Below are 6,187 nucleotides of genomic sequence, written 5' to 3' on the forward strand. Positions count from 1 at the left end.
GAATAAACAAACACTTCATTATATTCAAAAGATACACTATACATATTCTTTAAAAGACAAGAAATAAAGATCATATTCCTTTTCATCTTAGGTACAAAAAACACATTCTTGAGTTAAATAAAAGAATCTCCAAAAAAAAACTTCAACTTTCCCACTGCTTCAGCTGAGATGACTTCACCTGTGCCCACCTTGAATGTCATCTCATATTCAGAAAGTCTTCTCAAGAACTAGTTTTCTGTAGAAAAGTACAAACATGATTAGCGACGCTTGAATCTAATATCCAAGTAAGGTGAGAGTTTTCCACTATACATGTTTCAACAACTAGTAAATCATATTTACCTTGTTTAGTCTTTTTTGCTTACTTTTCAGCCAGACTTTTGGGCAATTACGCTTCTAATGCCCAACCTTTCCACAATGGAAACATTTTCCCTTGGGATTTTTGTTTTTGTTTTTCTCCGTAGCGGTTTTCTTTTTCCCCTTTTCTTTCTTTTTCATCTGTACGGTTTTATCCTTAGAAGAAAAAGAAGGACCAGCTTTCTTATCATCAATGGGTTTCGTACCAGACGTGGACCCTTTGTAAAACTTTTTCGGTTTAGAAATAACATTCATTTCTTTTTCCTTGAGTTTCATCATCGATTGATAAGTTTACAACTCATTCAACAATGTCGTTAAGTTATAAGTTATTTTGTTCATGACAACATTTGTCCTGAATGGCAGATAGCTCTCAGGAAGAGATTCCAGTATCATGCTCACTTGACTTGTTTCGTCTATCATAGTCCCGTGAGCCTCTGCAATGTTAAAATGGACCATCATGTTGAGAACGTGTTCTCTTACGTTGGTTCCATCCTTCATACGTGTCACATACACATATTTGATGGCTTCATGTCTAACAGACGATGACGGTTGCCCGAACATCTCCTGTAATGATGCCATGATCTCATGAACTGTGGGCATAACCTCATGTTTCTTGTTGAGTACATTAGATATACTCTCCAAGATATAGGCCCGGGCTTTTTCGTTTGCCCTCACCCACTTCTATCATAGACATCCTGAACATTTCGGGTCGCCATTGAACTGGGAACTGGAGGACGCTCCTCCGTTAACACAAACTTCAAATCATCTACTACTAATATTGTATTGATATTCGATTTCAAATTCGAGTAACCCTCTCCTTAAATTTGTCAGAAACAAGCAGTTGTATAATCGAGTTCAACATTATTGAAACACTTTAAACAAACTCTATTAAAATATTCATCTAATTCCATTTTAGCAAAACTAATAAAGTATCCAATAAATCTTTATTTATTTGCTATGATACTTAAGTGATTTAGAACAAGTGCTACCGTGGGGCAGTCAAGAATTCCTTCACAGAAGCATGACAGTTCTTGACCAAATAGTATTATCTAGAATAACTCATATTCCAATAGTTCTTTTGGTTATCGTTTTCGGTCAAGATCTTTACTAACACTTAGTAATTCTTGTAAGTATGGCTCACCATTTTCAGATCTTATAGGATGGTATGAATATGCCTCCGAGATAGAAGACAATATCCAAGACGAAACTATAAGACCCTATTCATTTTACTAAAGTCTGGGTTGTTCTGAATCCTATGTTAAAACCCTCCGCAGGGATCGCCGCAGTTAACGACTAGCTAGTGCTGCATAAAAAAGGCGCAACATAGGAATCTCACGGTTCAAACTAATGGAGGAGACCATAGGACAATGTTGACACATTTCCTTCACTCACTTACTATGAACTACTTCCCTCGTTCACCTTGTTATTGACCCATGCAAACACTTTCCGTATGGAGCAGTCGAGGTAAAATCGATAAGAAGTCGAGCTAGATCTCACGGTGTGAACTCTTGAGGACGTGAGAGCTAATAACTATATATCAAATATATTATTAATCTCCCACTGAAGTGTTCTAAATGTTTGGGTAATTTACTTAGGCATGACGACTAATTTCATACAACCTAAGTCTAAGAGGTTTATCCAAATATAACTCTTATAATTAGATTTAACCTACAATGTCTAGGTGATAAACCATTTTATTACCTCACATCACTCACGCAGCTCATAAAATCAGCTAACAACTTTCAATTGTTCGGTCATAATCCCCAGGTAGGAGGTATTCCATAAACCGTCAACTTAAATACCCCCAGCCTTAGACAGGTTTATGAACTGATATGAGTTTGTAACTGTATTTTATAAGGTAACAATATATTTTAACATTTAAAATTAGTTGTTAACCTAAGTAAGCATGCAGTTGTTCTTTGTTATGAATTTTAAACGTCTAACCAATTTTATAACAACTTACAAAATTTAGACATGCTTAACATCCACAACATTCAACAAAGATATCTAATATAACTATTATATTAAACATAACCCTAACATGCATACTATATATTATAACAATTATAACATAATGTCAATGCATGTAACATGCTTCCTATGGTGGGGTTTTAAATCTACATGGCCTACTGTATTCATATACATGAATTATTTAATTATCACATACATCTCATGCATAAACAATTAAATACTAACTGTTATGGTTTTCGTTTTGGCATAAACAAGCAAACAAATTGTTAACTATTACAAACAGCTTCATATCTGTCTTTGAACCGCTCGAACAGCTCCAAACCGAACCCAAAACAACTTGAATCGGGCTAGATGAGTCTGAACCGGACCAATCAAAACCATTTGAGGTTGAACCGGATTGAACATTGAGTAAACCGGTTGAACTGGCTACTCTCGGTCCAACCTCAATGTGCTGCTAAGGCTGATCATGTAACGCCGGGAGGTAATTGTCTAGTGTCATTGCTTTGGGTTGAGAGGAAGTACACGATCGCATAGGACAAGACAATCACTTAGTTCCATCGCAGTGCAATCGCTTAGCTCCATCGCATAGTACTAAGTGATCGTTTAATACCATCGCCTAACGCATTCAAGTCATCATTTAGTATCCGCCGCATCTAAACGATTGCTTAGCTCCATCGTATAGAACATCATCATGTCGCATAACATTTATCTACACGATCGCTTAGCTCTGCGACCAAACGATCGCTCGGTGCTATCACGTAGTATTTCATCGCATCGCTTAGTGTGCATTGTAGCTAAACGATCGTATAGTGCCATCGTTTAGCAAAATCAACGTATCGTTTAGTTCCCATGACAAAGCTAAACGATCGCGTAATGCTATTGTAGAGCAAATGAACGCCGCTTAGCTCCTGCAGGTACACGATCGTTTAACGTTTAACATCACAACCACCAGTGAATATTACTAAACGATCATCTAGCTTTTCTTCTCATCATGTGACGTCTGAAGCTAAACGATCGCTTAGCAACTGGACCTCAGCAACAAATTTGAGCAGAAGCTTAAAATACTGGAACAGTAGCTCGACCTCCTTCGCTTGTTTCTTCAATTACATCTTAATTTCATCTCTAATGACTCTAAATAAATTACAGACTCTTCTAACACATAAATGCTCATAAAAAAAGAGCCAATTATAAATTTAATTGAGAAATTAAAGATAATTAAGATGCCAAAACTCAGAAAACCATAGCAGTGCATCAGTTTCATATATCTCATGAAAAACACCCACCTTGCCAAAATTAGACCGAATTGAAAGCTTAAAAGATGATCTGATACCAATTGAAAGAGTTAAATAACATGTAACAGAAGTATCAAAGATCCATAAGCATTCAAACTCACTAATTTTGGCAGAAACTAAAGTATGCTTTTCTAAAAAGTGGATTTTAAGATCATACCTTTGAAGAACTCTCCAGGAAAATGGGTGTACAACAGCAGTCTTCTCTTGATATCACCGTGAACTACCTCAAAGCCTTTCCTACTATGCTCTTGGAGCTTTAGGCAGAGTTTTGAGACTCAAGAACAACTTGAAGAAGTGAAGAACTAAGAAGAACTCACAACAGTCGAACAAAGAAGACAGTTTATTCTCACAAAAAAATTTCTCTAAAAAATTCAGCCTTCATCATCCTCAAATGACTCTAAACTTCTTTATATATAGTGGATGAATATGCAAAGAAGTGGAGTGCATGACTTGAAGCTCATGCTTGGAGAATCAATGTAGAAAGGATAATGGCCTTTGTGTGAGCATGAAGATGAAAGTAATGGAGAAAATTTAATCTCCATTTTGTGCAACCATGAAAAACGATTTTCCATTTTTCTTTTAAAACAAAAAATGATTTTAAAACCCTTTTAATTAAAAAATGATTTTCTTAAATTAATTTAAAATCAAATATTAAATTAATTTTTGCACAATAATCATCTTCATATATTTAAATCATATTTAAATATATATTCTCTTGTTCCATTTAATTTGAACATTTCAAATTAATTTCTTAAGCTACCCTAAAACTTATCCATTTACGAGCTAGTAGGGGGACCTCACGGACCTACAGATTATGGGCTTCAACGATTCGAGATTAATCGGCTAAACTCATTAGTCCGATCTAACCCGCATTTATTAACTAATGGGACACTCCACTATAGACCATAGTTGAACTCCCCTCACTATAGATATATTATGTCTAGTTAATAACCATAATTAGTAAGTCGATCCTTCACAGGTTGTTGTAATCACAGCTAGGTCAAAAATACCGTTTTACCCCTGTGAATACATCTTGTTCCTTAAGTACCTACTGATCCTCTAATGAACAATTCAGATTCATAATCTTTGTGAATCAAATCCTTTCTCTATCATGAGAAGGCGGGGCCCCGATTGTTCAAGACCTGGAGTCAGTACTTAAGAGAATAACCTATCTGCTAACCCTAAATAGGGTAGGAATGAATTCCATCTTGCAAGGCTATGTCCCCAACTATTCATTCGGTCTTATCCCCAAAATGGTAAGTTTATTGAGCGGTGCTGTTGGATTACTCACACCGTTTGCAGATCAAAGGACAATCCCGAACAAATAGGAGTTCATAGCTAGCTCAGGATTAAGATCGAGTTAACCTAGGTTATATAATAAATGAAATAGTTAGTTTTAACAGCAAACGGTCGTTATAAAGAAAAGTGACTATTTTCGTAGTTCAGTCTATATGCAAACTCATTGCATAGGATGCTCCCCACTCTCATGTCTCAACATGAACATTTTGTGGATCACATCGTTTGTAGCACCTTACAACTTCTTGTAACAACTATAGAGTGGGTCGCATGCAATAGTTTTACTAGGATGAGATACTCAATTTCATTCATATACTTATTAGACCATTTAGGTTATATACAGTCAACTTGATCTTGTTTATGTCACTACATAAAGTTACAACATTTAGATTATAGTCAAGGATGCATTTATTGGATTTTCATAATAAGATGCAAAATCAACAAGTAATTATTATTGATAAAATAGAATGTTTAACACGAACTGCGAGTTCTAGGACATTCCAAACAAGTATATGTTCCAGTTGCTCCACCACAACGTACTACGATAGGTTCTCAAAGAAGGTTTGGAACATATGTTGGATATGATTCCCCATCAATTATATCTTGAACCTCTGAAGGGTGATGTATTTACTGCATGATTTGCTAATTGCCATTTTAATGAGACAAATTTTCCAACTTCAAGGGGAGAAATTAAGAAGTTGGACATGCATCGTTATTGTCTCATTTAGATCCCCATACATATCAGTATGAACTTTAAGTTCAAAAGATAATTCATTTGCAAAATATAGAAAATCAATTACCAGATGCATTTATAGATGCAAAGAAAGTAACTAAGTCACATATACCAGCTGCAAATGTTCCATTGAAAATTGATATCCTAACATAGTAAGTTGTCACTAATGAGTCTGGAACTCGCCAAAACCATGGTAGACCAGTAGGTTCCAAAGATAAAAATCGTCTAAAAAGAAAAATAATTAATAGTAAAAAAGACCTCATTGAGGATGTACATACCCGTGAAGAAATTCATGACATGATTAATGAGGAAGGTGAAATACCTAAAGATAATAATGAGATTTTAATAAACTATGTCATAACAACAAGCAGATGGAATCGAACTCATAATTATTGACAACATTTTTGTGTATGATGTTACTCTTAATATTATATTTGAAAGTGAGGTTCTGAACCAAAATCTGTTGAAGAATGTTGACATAGAGAAGATTAGCTTCAATGGAAAGAAGCAATTGAGACATAATTAAACTCACTTTCAAAGC

This window comes from Benincasa hispida, chromosome 9 (assembly GCF_027475165.1).
Source record: "Benincasa hispida cultivar pf3 chromosome 9, pf3_genome.v1.1, whole genome shotgun sequence".
NCBI lineage: Eukaryota > Viridiplantae > Streptophyta > Magnoliopsida > Cucurbitales > Cucurbitaceae > Benincasa > Benincasa hispida.